At 56.5% G+C, this 12,500-nt stretch overlaps 3 non-coding genes across 3 annotated transcripts; 2 read left to right on the forward strand and 1 right to left on the reverse strand.

The window, feature by feature from the left end:
* Nucleotides 1-2,289: 2,289 nt before the first annotated feature.
* Nucleotides 2,290-2,481, reverse strand: LOC140214654 (U2 spliceosomal RNA). The gene has a single exon (XR_011891590.1). It is a non-coding gene; the product is annotated as a U2 spliceosomal RNA (small nuclear RNA).
* A 5,416-nt stretch (nucleotides 2,482-7,897) lies between these two features.
* On the forward strand, nucleotides 7,898-9,712 carry LOC140214647 (small subunit ribosomal RNA). The gene has a single exon (XR_011891583.1). It is a non-coding gene; the product is annotated as a small subunit ribosomal RNA (ribosomal RNA).
* A 1,574-nt stretch (nucleotides 9,713-11,286) lies between these two features.
* On the forward strand, nucleotides 11,287-11,439 carry LOC140214651 (5.8S ribosomal RNA). The gene has a single exon (XR_011891587.1). It is a non-coding gene; the product is annotated as a 5.8S ribosomal RNA (ribosomal RNA).
* The last annotated feature ends 1,061 nt before the right edge of the window (nucleotides 11,440-12,500 follow it).

The following is a 12,500-nucleotide window of genomic DNA, read 5'->3' on the forward strand; positions in this document are numbered from 1 at the left end:
CTTGGAGCAACATTTCCACTACTCTAGAGGGGCATAAACTGTAGACAGTGCACGCTTTCTCATTTATCCAATCGCTCGCAAACACATTGCATTGCTAGTCTACAGTGGCAATACAAAGTGACGTTTCACCATGCACGTCGAAGTTCATTACCAGTACCGCGCCAGCATCGACCGGCCGGCGAAGCGACGAGCTCAGCAGCGCATGCGCAAGGCCCGACACCACCCCAACCGAGCTTCCCTGCTTATCGGAGAGAGCAAGTGCGCGTGAACACGGGCGCGTCTGAGTATCTGGATTTAAAAAAAAAAAGAAAAAGAAAGCGTTTCCGAGATATTGACAAAGACAAGTGGTCGCGGTCGCTCTGAATCTTATCGTATTATAGAAAACGTGGGATGGCGGCGCTTCCTCGAGGGTCAGAAAGTACAATCGTCGAACTAGGTGGCAAGTGGAGTACATCCTTTTTCTTGGAACGGTTTGCAATTGACTGCTTGAATGTGCCGACCACGCGTCGCGGGTCGCGTATAGAGCCAACCGTTGGCAAGCACGCGTCTAGCGTAGCAGCAGAACCGATCGCGGTTGCGATAACCCATCGTTGGCAGCGAAAAAGAAAAACACCCACACGCAGTTTGTAGCAATAACCGTACAAATCAATGTGGTTTTAAATATAGCTTCACTGGTCACCCAAGAAGGGCACCGAAACTTTCTCATGACGCACACCGCTGTAGTCCACAAAGAACAAAGCGCACAAAATAGATATGATACAGCCGCACCGCATTATTTCGTGTTTTCACCATTTCATTACTTTCGTGTGCATGCGCGCTAGGGCCACGCAGGCCAGGAGTAAAAGGCACGAAAAAAAAAAAAAAAATGGTACGCAATCCTAAGCTTTGACTTGACTGCTGTGGCACTCGCATTTGTGTTCTTTACCTTAGGCGAACGCAATGCGCAAACTGAACTGGAATTTCCAATAATGGAAATTCCTGTTTGGCTCATATTTGCGTTTTTCGCCCGAGCAAGCGCTTCACTGCACTACGCTTTGCCCCTTCAACGTGGCTACACTGCCCGGCAGGCGTGTTCTGCGTAGGGCCGAACCTGCAGGCAAAAAGCATGGGCGCCGCCATCTTGTTGAGAGCGGCGCCAGGGACACAATCGCGCCTAGCTCATTGAGTTTTCCCCCAAAACTGAAAAAAATTTGACTTCATTAAACGAGAAAGATGCCACGAGTGTCCCAACAAAAAGCTTTGAGGATTACCGAAGGGTAACTGAGGGCGACGCAACGGGCTCTGGAAAGAAGGATGATGGGTGTGGCGTCACGGGGGGATCGGAATAGAGCAGATTGGGGTGTGCGAGAACAAACGCTCGTTAATGACACCAAAGTTTAAACCAGGAAAAACAAATGGGCATGCGCAGGGCATGCAATCTGGGGGGAAGATAACCGGTGGCCATTAAGGGTTACAGACTGAATTCCGAGAGGAGGGAAGCGTAGCAGGGGGTGGCAGAAAGGTAGGAGGGCAGATTAGATTAGGGACTACATGGCGACAATCGGCACCTGACCGGGGTACTTGGAGGATCATGGGAGATGCCTTTGCCCTGCAGTGGGCGTAGCCAGGATGATGATGATGATGATGTTCATGATGAAAAGGTAGCAACAGGTCTTCGTAACATACAGGTTAGAAAGATGAGGCACCTTTTAACCCTTGAATATATTTCGCCACATTCGGGCATACGACAAGTTTGTTTTCGAGGCGCTCGGTCCCACTGCTGCGAAAATGTGTACACAAAGGCTGCACAGTAGTTGCCAGAAATCGGGCACTCTATTTTTCTTTCATAGGGAATCTTTCTTCCACTTGGGCAGCGGATTTCGGCGGCAGGGCGAGCTTGCGTGGGCGCGGTGGTTTACGGATCCAAGCGATAGTGAACTCCAAAATCCAGTGTTGGCTTTGAGTGGGATTCATATTGATTGCGAACCCCACGGCTAATCCTACCCCCCATCCCCCCAAGTGGCTCTTTACAGGAGACAATCATTCAGAGACATCGGACAAATAGGAATTCTGGTTCTTTCTTTTGCTTTCATTAATTTTTCTCGAAGCCCATAACTAGAAATTTGCTGGAGCGGCTGTCCCATTTGCGACGCAACAAGTGCGACGCTACACACAGATGGAGTGGCAGTTTAATTACTCTCGTGGTCCGCGAACCGGCATCGTTGCGTGTAGTATAGGAATGGTGCGTGTCAAGTCAGTGCTCGCGTTGAGCTTGTGCTCTTCATTTTGATTGAATGAAGTCTCACCTAAGTGAGCGGGGCCGATCCCGGAGGTAGTGCAATACCGGGCCGACCTGCGGCGGAGGTGAAGCAGGCTTCAAGCACTCCGCCAACTTCCAAAAATAGGTTTAATATCGTGGGTCCATATAGAACCCGTATCAGATATTAAGCTGATAAGAACAGATACTACACTTTGATCTTAGCCAAAAGGCCGAGAAGCGATGTCCTTCACTTCACTTCATTGTACTACTGCCTTGTGGGCGCCCTGCCGACATGGGTAACCTCAGCAACAGCGTGGGCAATATTATAAAATTCAGCCTGTGTACAGACTCAACGCTCCCTATCTCACGGATGAATTCGCAACGCCTCAGTCTTTCGCTGTTAACGAAACGCTGTCGCGTAGAAACGAGACCCGAGTGCAAGCTTGCTTGTAACGCGAAACCAACCAAGGCAACCTCGTAGAAAACGGAACAGGCGAGCGGAAAAAAAACGCGCCAGGGGAATGCTTACTTCCGTCTGAATGCGACCGCTCAAGGTGACCTTCCTTGAGGGCTTCGTTTCAAGCCCGTGTGCAATTGTAATATACTACGCGCATTTCCTTCATTTCTTTTTATTTACCGCAAGGCCCACTGAAAATTTTGATACGGCACAGGCCGGGACGGATCGCAACGTGTCGAATCGACCGGTAGAATTAGGTAGCATGCCCCATGTACGAAGACGAGCAACATAGAAGTGAATGACAAAATAAATATAGAAAACGCTGCACACTCCTTCCAACCGGAAACATAGAGGGGAGAAAGATCGCCATCTGAAACACAGGCATTGTAAAAAAAAGAAAAAAAAAAGTGCTACCTCATCATCTTTACCATTACCGTGTGTGTGTATGTATATATGCATGTGTGTGTGTGTGTGTTTGTGTATATATATATATATATATATATATATATATATATATATATATATATATATATATATATATATATATATATACGCACACATGCTAGCATAGCTTAAACGCAGCTGGAAAGCTCAGCCTTGCACAAGAACCACCCCCTGTCGCAAACCCCTTTGAAACATTCAAATGCCAAACACGAGTAGAGCGAGGTCGTTCGAACCTGGCGCCAAAACGCATTGGCGCCATCTGTGTACGGAACTAGGAAAACCTGCGGACTTTGCAATACAGAAAGAAAGGTAGATGGCGTGAGCTAACGCTCCATTGCATACTAAGAACGAGAGTTAGTGAATAATGGCAGAAACGTCTTGGGAAGAGAAAAAAAAAAAAAACACGCAAAAGTTGTTGGCTTGTGCAAGCACTCTATGTTACAGCGATTAAAGAGCATAGCATCTTCTACAACAGCAGCTACAAAAAGAAGAAGAACGTGAGAGAGGGAGAGAGACAGGCGTGTTTCTTTGGAATGCAGAGCATGCAGCACATACTATAAAGTGCCAAAGAGACGGGGAAAGCAGATGGCGCGAAGGTGTATGTCCTCAAAGCTTGAAAGCAATTTCTAAATTACATGTACCGAAGTCCACCTACTCTCATCAGGTTGCTCCCGCCTCCAGTTGCGTTTAAAGTGAAATTACAGTCGCCTCAAAGGCAGACAGAGAGAGAGTGAAAATAGGTACACTTGCTTCGCGCAGCTGCAGCCGTTCAAATTTTACAGCAAGAGCACTCCCGAAGCAACAAAGTCCGCTGCCGCCTGGGCGCAATGCGCTCGCTTCAGTAAATTGCCGTGCTGGCCTCGGCAACCAAGAGGTGTAGTGCGGCAGACTGCTGCATTGTAGCACACCGCAAACCGTGCAGACGTAAGCGATCGCCTCGACATCGCTGCGAGCGCTCGAAGAGACAAAGTCCGAAACCACGTGTGCCGGGGCGGTGCGAGCGCGACGCCTTTGACGCAACTTTTGCGTACAAGCCGCCGCACCGCCACGACGGAATCGCTGGCATCCCGCACGCAGCTGCATTGTGTCACGCCGGCAATCGTTGAAACACCACGCAGTCGTCGGCGTCGGCCCCGACATGGTTGCGAGCGCTGGAAGAGACAAAGTCCGAAACCGCGTGTGCCGGGGCGGCGCGAGCGCGACGCCTTTGACGCAACTTTTGCGTACAAGCCGCCGCACGGACACGACGGAGCCGGTGTCACCCTGCAGAGGGCTGCACTATAGCACGCCGGGAACCGGCAAAGAACCGCGCAGACGTCGTCGTTGGCCGCGGCGTTGCCGCGAGCACGCGAAGAGACAAAGTCCGAAAGGACGTCAGCCGGGGCGTCGAGCACGCCGCCCGCACTGTTCGCACGCGTGCTCGGAAATGGCGAAGGGGCCGCGCTAGCGTGCCTTGAATCGGTGAGCGGCGGTACCGCGGCGATCGCCAGAGCTCGAATCCGCCCTGCAAAAGCCAAATATTGGCGCTCGGCTCGGCGCAGTACGCCGCCGCGTCGCACGAGTACGGCCCCATGGAGGTCTGGGCACTTATCGCTGCTACTGTAAGGGGCCGTACGGCCCCGGCCGACATTGTACCGTAGTGCGATTTTCGGCTTGCGCGTGCTCGTGGCGTAGTCCGCGCACCGTTCCGACGTCGACAATCGTGCCCACGACTACGCGAGCGCTGGAAGAGACAAAGTCCGAAACCGCGTGTGCCGGGGCGGCGCGAGCGCGACGCCTTTGACGCAACTTTTGCGTACAAGCCGCCGCACGGCCACGACGGAGCCGGTGTCGCCCTGCAGAGGGCTGCACTATAGCACGCCGGGAACCGGCAAAGAACCGCGCAGACGTCGTCGTTGGCCGCGGCGTTGCCGCGAGCACGCGAAGAGACAAAGTCCGAAACGACGTCAGCCGGGGCGTCGAGCACGCCGCCCGCACTGTTCGCACGCGTGCTCGGAAATGGCGAAGGGGCCGCGCTAGCGTGCCTTGAATCGGTGAGCGGCGGTACCGCGGCGATAGCCAGAGCTCGAATCCGCCCTGCAAAAGCCAAATATTGGCGCTCGGCTCGGCGCAGTACGCCGCCGCGTCGCACGAGTACGGCCCCATGGAGGTCTGGGCACTTATCGCTGCTACTGTAAGGGGCCGTACGGCCCCGGCCGACATTGTACCGTAGTGCGATTTTCGTCTTGCGCGTGCTCGTGGCGGTGTCCGCGCACCGTTCCGACGTCGACAATCGTGCCCACGACTACGCGAGCGCTGGAAGAGACAAAGTCCGAAACCGCGTGTGCCGGGGCGGCGCGAGCGCGACGCCTTTGACACAACTTTTGCGTACAAGCCGCCGCACGGACACGACGGAATCCGCTGGCATCCCGCACGCAGCTGCATTGTGTCACGCCGGCAATCGTTGAAACACCACGCAGTCGTCGGCGTCGGCCCCGACATGGTTGCGAGCGCTGGAAGAGACAAAGTCCGAAACCGCGTGTGCCGGGGCGGCGCGAGCGCGACGCCTTTGACGCAACTTTTGCGTACAAGCCGCCGCACGGACACGACGGAGCCGGTGTCGCCCTGCAGAGGGCTGCACTATAGCACGCCGGGAACCGGCAAAGAACCGCGCAGACGTCGTCGTTGGCCGCGGCGTTGCCGCGAGCACGCGAAGAGACAAAGTCCGAAACGACGTCAGCCGGGGCGTCGAGCACGCCGCCCGCACTGTTCGCACGCGTGCTCGGAAATGGCGAAGGGGCCGCGCTAGCGTGCCTTGAATCGGTGAGCGGCGGTACCGCGGCGATCGCCAGAGCTCGAATCCGCCCTGCAAAAGCCAAATATTGGCGCTCGGCTCGGCGCAGTACGCCGCCGCGTCGCACGAGTACGGCCCCATGGAGGTCTGGGCACTTATCGCTGCTACTGTAAGGGGCCGTACGGCCCCGGCCGACATTGTACCGTAGTGCGATTTTCGTCTTGCGCGTGCTCGTGGCGGTGTCCGCGCACCGTTGCGACGTCGACAATCGTGCCCACGACTACGCGAGCGCTGGAAGAGACAAAGTCCGAAACCGCGTGTGCCGGGGCGGCGCGAGCGCGACGCCTTTGACGCAACTTTTGCGTACAAGCCGCCGCACGGCCACGACGGAGCCGGTGTCACCCTGCAGAGGGCTGCACTGTAGCACGCCGGGAACCGGCAAAGAACCGCGCAGACGTCGTCGTTGGCCGCGGCGTTGCCGCGAGCACGCGAAGAGACAAAGTCCGAAACGACGTCAGCCGGGGCGTCGAGCACGCCGCCCGCACTGTTCGCACGCGTGCTCGGAAATGGCGAAGGGGCCGCGCTAGCGTGCCTTGAATCGGTGAGCGGCGGTACCGCGGCGATCGCCAGAGCTCGAATCCGCCCTGCAAAAGCCAAATATTGGCGCTCGGCTCGGCGCAGTACGCCGCCGCGTCGCACGAGTACGGCCCCATGGAGGTCTGGGCACTTATCGCTGCTACTGTAAGGGGCCGTACGGCCCCGGCCGACATTGTACCGTAGTGCGATTTTCGTCTTGCGCGTGCTCGTGGCGGTGTCCGCGCACCGTTGCGACGTCGACAATCGTGCCCACGACTACGCGAGCGCTGGAAGAGACAAAGTCCGAAACCGCGTGTGCCGGGGCGGCGCGAGCGCGACGCCTTTGACGCAACTTTTGCGTACAAGCCGCCGCACGGCCACGACGGAGCCGGTGTCACCCTGCAGAGGGCTGCACTGTAGCACGCCGGGAACCGGCAAAGAACCGCGCAGACGTCGTCGTTGGCCGCGGCGTTGCCGCGAGCACGCGAAGAGACAAAGTCCGAAACGACGTCAGCCGGGGCGTCGAGCACGCCGCCCGCACTGTTCGCACTCGTGCTCGGAAATGGCGAAGGGGCCGTGCTAGCGTGCCTCGAATCGATCGGCCGGGGGCCCCGTAGGGCGACAGACAGGCAATTGTGCAGGAAACCGTACTGGCCATTGGCGAGAAATTGCCGTTCGCGCATTCGGTGGACGCGCTGCGCTTTCACGACTTCGGCATTGTGCTGCCGACGTAAGCTTTCAATCTTGCTCGCGGCGTTACGAGGCGGCACGATTTTCGCCAAACGCTCGTCGAAAGTGGCACGAGTACGGCCCCATGGAGGTCTGGGTACTTATCGCTGCTATTATATGGGGGTCCCAGAGAGCAGTCGCCCCCAAAGCGACCTGGGTGTTTGATATGCGGCGGGCTTCGTGCCCGTCAAGCGTGTCCCCGGTATCGCTCCCGTGGATCCCACAGCTGACGTCTGCAGCCTCATCCGCTTGATGCGTTAGGGGCTGGTTGTCGGACGACGCTTTTTCCACGATATCGAAGTGTGTTCCGCATCGTCCTCGGACGAATCAAATACGAAAGCGCCGAAGGCGCGGGCGTGACCCGTCGCCTAGCGGCTTTGCCGTCTCGGCTACGTTGCAAGTGTCGGTCGGTCCACCAGTGCTGCGGGCTCGAGAGAAACCGCAAGCCGCGATCGAGTCGACACAACCGGTCTATCGAGAATGTTGCGTGCTTCTTGCCGCGTGGCGATACCCGGCCCTGCGGGGAGGGCGCCGTTGCGAGCTCGAACGCCGTCGTCTCGGACTGTGCAAAGTGCTACCCTTTGCGAGAACGAAGCGTGTTGGGGCGCCTGAAGGTGGCCTCGGCATCGCAAAAACGGCGTCCGGCCTGCTTGAAAGGCTGGACGCGCAGTTGAACGATTACCTGGTTGATCCTGCCAGTAATCATATGCTTGTCTCAAAGATTAAGCCATGCATGTCTAAGTACATGCCGAAATAAGGCGAAACCGCGAATGGCTCATTAAATCAGTTATGGTTCCTTAGATCGTTTCTTCCTACTTGGATAACTGTGGCAATTCTAGAGCTAATACATGCAGTGAGCCTGAAGCCCTTTGGGCGACGGGTGCTTTTATTAGACCAAGATCGATCGGGTTTCGGCCCGTATTGTGTGGTGACTCTGGATAACTTTGTGCTGATCGCATGGCCACGAGCCGGCGACGTTTCTTTCAAGTGTCTGCCTTATCAACTTTCGATGGTAGGTTACTTGCTTACCATGGTTGTTACGGGTAACGGAGAATCAGGGTTCGATTCCGGAGAGGGAGCCTGAGAAACGGCTACCACATCCAAGGAAGGCAGCAGGCGCGCAAATTACCCACTCCCGGCACGGGGAGGTAGTGACGAAAAATAACAATACGGGACTCTTTTGAGGCCCCGTAATTGAAATGAGTACACTCTAAATCCTTTAACGAGGATCAATTGGAGGGCAAGTCTGGTGCCAGCAGCCGCGGTAATTCCAGCTCCAATAGCGTATACTAAAGCTGCTGCGGTTAAAAAGCTCGTAGTTGGATCTCAGTTCCAGACGAGTAGTGCATCTACCCGATGCGACGGCTCGGACTGAACATCATGCCGGTCCTTTCTTGGTGCACTTCATTGTGTGCCTCGAGAAGGCCGGTGCTTTTACTTTGAAAAAATTAGAGTGCTCAACGCAGGCGAGTCGCCTGAATAAACTTGCATGGAATAATAGAACAAGACCTCGTTTCTGTTCTGTTGGTTTTTGGAATACGAGGTAATGATTAAGAGGGACAGACGGGGGCATTCGTATTGCGGCGCTAGAGGTGAAATTCTTGGACCGTCGCAAGACGAACTACTGCGAAAGCATTTGCCAAGAATGTTTTCTTTGATCAAGAACGAAAGTCAGAGGTTCGAAGGCGATCAGATACCGCCCTAGTTCTGACCATAAACGATGCCAACCAGCGATCCGCCTGAGTTACTCAAATGACTCGGCGGGCAGCTTCCGGGAAACCAAAGTGTTTGGGTTCCGGGGGAAGTATGGTTGCAAAGCTGAAACTTAAAGGAATTGACGGAAGGGCACCACCAGGAGTGGAGCCTGCGGCTTAATTTGACTCAACACGGGAAAACTTACCCGGCCCGGACACTGGGAGGATTGACAGATTGAGAGCTCTTTCTTGATTCGGTGGATGGTGGTGCATGGCCGTTCTTAGTTGGTGGAGCGATTTGTCTGGTTAATTCCGATAACGAACGAGACTCTAGCCTATTAAATAGGTGCGGGGTTCCCAGCACCTTACAACCTTCTTAGAGGGACAAGCGGCTCCTAGCCGCACGAAACAGAGCAATAACAGGTCTGTGATGCCCTTAGATGTCCGGGGCCGCACGCGCGCTACACTGAAGGAAGCAGCGTGTCTTTATCCCTGTCTGAAAAGACTGGGTAACCCGTGGAACTTCTTTCGTGATTGGGATAGGGGCTTGCAATTGTTCCCCTTGAACGAGGAATTCCCAGTAAGCGCGAGTCATAAGCTCGCGTTGATTACGTCCCTGCCCTTTGTACACACCGCCCGTCGCTACTACCGATTGAATGATTTAGTGAGGTCTTCGGACCGATGTCCGGCGCGGCCTTTCGGTTGCGCCGGTCTGTTGGAAAGATGACCAAACTTGATCATTTAGAGGAAGTAAAAGTCGTAACAAGGTTTCCGTAGGTGAACCTGCGGAAGGATCATTACCGGATTGTGAAGGGTGGCGAGCGCCATTGTTTCTACCCCGTGTGGGTGAAGCAGCTCGCTGCGCCCGACGCTTTCCGCCGCTGGCCCCGCTTGGACGCGGGGACGGCTATACCCGAACATGCCGGGGACTGCCTGAATTTTGAGGGGCGCCCCGTGCCAAATTTGTTGCGCCCAGTGGACGCCGGCTGCAACCTTGGACGGTTGGCTTGGCCGCGCCCGCGGGTAGAAACGGCGTAACGCACACTGGGTGGGCTTTCTGTCCGCTTTGGCGCTCTTGCGCGGAATGGGAGTAAGACGACCCGACCTGCTGCTTTGCCCAGTACGAGGGGAACGGCGAAGCGTGCGGTCGGTCAAGGAACTGACGGTCGAGAGCTAATGCCGCTGCCGCTTAGTACACACACGGAACCGTGGTGCGAGCGCTCTCCCGTCCTCCGCGGCAAACGCTGCCGAGTCTGAAAAGTCTGGCGGCTGCCGGTCGCTTCCTGCGGCGAGTATGGAGTAACGACCCGACTTTGTTGCCGCCCAAGTACTAAAGGAACGGTGTGGCGCTCGGTCGGTCATGGAACTGTCGGTATGAGGGTGCGGCTGCCAAGTACGGAAGGAACCGTGGCCTAAAGTGCTCTCCCGTCCTCCGCGGCAAATGCCACCGAGTCCGAAAGGGCCGGAGGCTGCCGGTCGGCTCCTGCTCGTGACGCGCGAGGTGTCGAGATCGCGGTTTAATGCGACGACGTCTGCAGGCTATTCGCCCGCCGCCGAGGGAAAGGCGGCGTTGCTGCGAAGTACCGAAGGAAACGCGGCTTTGCTACGTCGGAAGCGTTCTGCGGTTAGCGGACTTGTGCGCTTTGGGAAGGCGCCGCACGTCGAAAGAGGAAGTACGGACAGACGAGGGACTGTAGTCCCGGATTCGAACGCACTTGCGGCCAGGCCCTTGCTGGCTTCGTCTTCCGCCTCAAGTAGACTTGTTGTGGCGCCGGCGCAGGGAGCCGTCCCTGGCACTGGCCGAGTGGTTTTGGAGAGCTGCGCGAGTACGCGCGCCGGGCTCTTGTCTTTCGTCTCAAGTAGGCTGTTGGATCAACAGCGGTTATGCTGCGGCGATCTGCCGATGCGAAAGTGTGTGTGTGTTTGAGGCCCTTCTATGAACCTACTGCTGACTGAAGCGAAGCACGTCGATGGGGGTGAAGCCCTGCCCGTGGCCGTGTAGCCGTTAAAGACTCCACAGCGGCTTAGCCCTAATCATGGCTCTGTCGCTCTTTGCAATTTTTAGTGGAGCGATGTGAACGTGCACACGAGACACACGGGTCCGGTGGTTGGATGGCAGGTAAAACCGGCTTCGAGTGCGCGCAAACGGCATAAGCTACCTCGAGGGCAAGCGAGGAAGGCGTGGGCGCAAAACACACGCGCGAGTAGCAGGAGTGGAGTGCCATTAGGCTTTCAGCTGCTGAGACGCGGCCGCCGAAAGAGCGAGACTGGAGGAGCGCACGCCGAAAGGCGCTCTTCGAAACCACACACAGGGAGACGCCACGTGCCTAAAACCCTGGTTGTACTGTACTGAATTGAACAAACTATTTTTCACGACTCTAAGCGGTGGATCACTCGGTTCTCGGGTCGATGAAGAACGCAGCCAGCTGCGAGACTTGGTGTGAATTGCAGGACACACTGAGCACTGATTCTTTGAACGCACATTGCGGCCTTGGGTCTTCCCTTGGCTTCGTCTGTCTGAGGGTCGGATCACATATCAAGAGAGACTTCGGCGCACAGGGAACGTGCGTCCGTCGACTCGTTTTGACCGCGTCGGCATCATGGACAGTACGTTGAGCGCTAAAGCCACGCGCCAGCGGCCTCACGAGAGGGAGACGGTGGCAAACCGTTGTGCCAATTCTTCGAAAAGACGGAAACGAGGCATTACTACTGCAGCGTGACGAGTGCGCGCCTCTAGCAAGACCGCCGCAGGATGGAGTCGGATACCTGCAGGGAAAGAGCGGTCCAAGCACGAGGCGCGAACGTCTGTTGCCATGTAGCGCGCACGTTTGCGAGAGAGTCGGAAGCGCACGCTTGCGTGCACGGAAAACGTGGGAATGAAACGCCGGCCGATTCCCGCGCCGTGCGCAAAGCCAGCGCGATCGCAATTTGCGCTGTTTGCCTTCGAAGTACGTCGAGCTCCAGAGCTGGTCGCTCGTTCACGTCACCGCAGTTGTGTGGGCGCCCTTCCGGGCTTCGTCGCAGGAATGGGAATCGGCAGATTCTTGCGAGGAGCGGGGAGGAGAAGGGTGGCCCCCGAAAGCGGTTCGACGCGACAGCGCAGTCTGCGAGCGAGAAGAGTCACGGCACGGCGGAGAATTGCCGCGAAACGGAAAATGTCTCCTTCGAGAGCGTGGGTGCCCCGTTGGCCGAGCTGAAGCGTTCCGTCGTAGTCCGCCGTCGGTCCAAGTGCTTCGCAGTCTCTGTCCCCTAAAGACTGGGCCACTCCAGTTGGGGCAGGGGCGACGCTACACGAGACGATGCCTCCCGCCAGGTTTTAGTCGCCCCTGCGGTGCCCGCTGAAGCGGCGCGCTGCTAAGGCGATCTTTGCCTCGGTGGTGTTTGGGCTTCAGACACGGTCGCTTACCACGCAACTGCTCGTGCGCCGCACGCGCGCAGGCGGTTCACCGCCTGCCAGCCTCGTCTATAAGTAGCTCCGTGTTGGGCGAAGGACGTGGTAGGGCGTCGCACTCGGTTGGCGCTGGGTTTTCGAACGTGTCGAGTCCTTTTCGGCATACCGCTCGTATGACGCACGCGCGCAGGCGTTGT

This window comes from Dermacentor andersoni, unplaced genomic scaffold (genome assembly GCF_023375885.2).
Source record: "Dermacentor andersoni unplaced genomic scaffold, qqDerAnde1_hic_scaffold ctg00000530.1, whole genome shotgun sequence".
Taxonomy (NCBI): Eukaryota; Metazoa; Arthropoda; class Arachnida; order Ixodida; family Ixodidae; genus Dermacentor; species Dermacentor andersoni.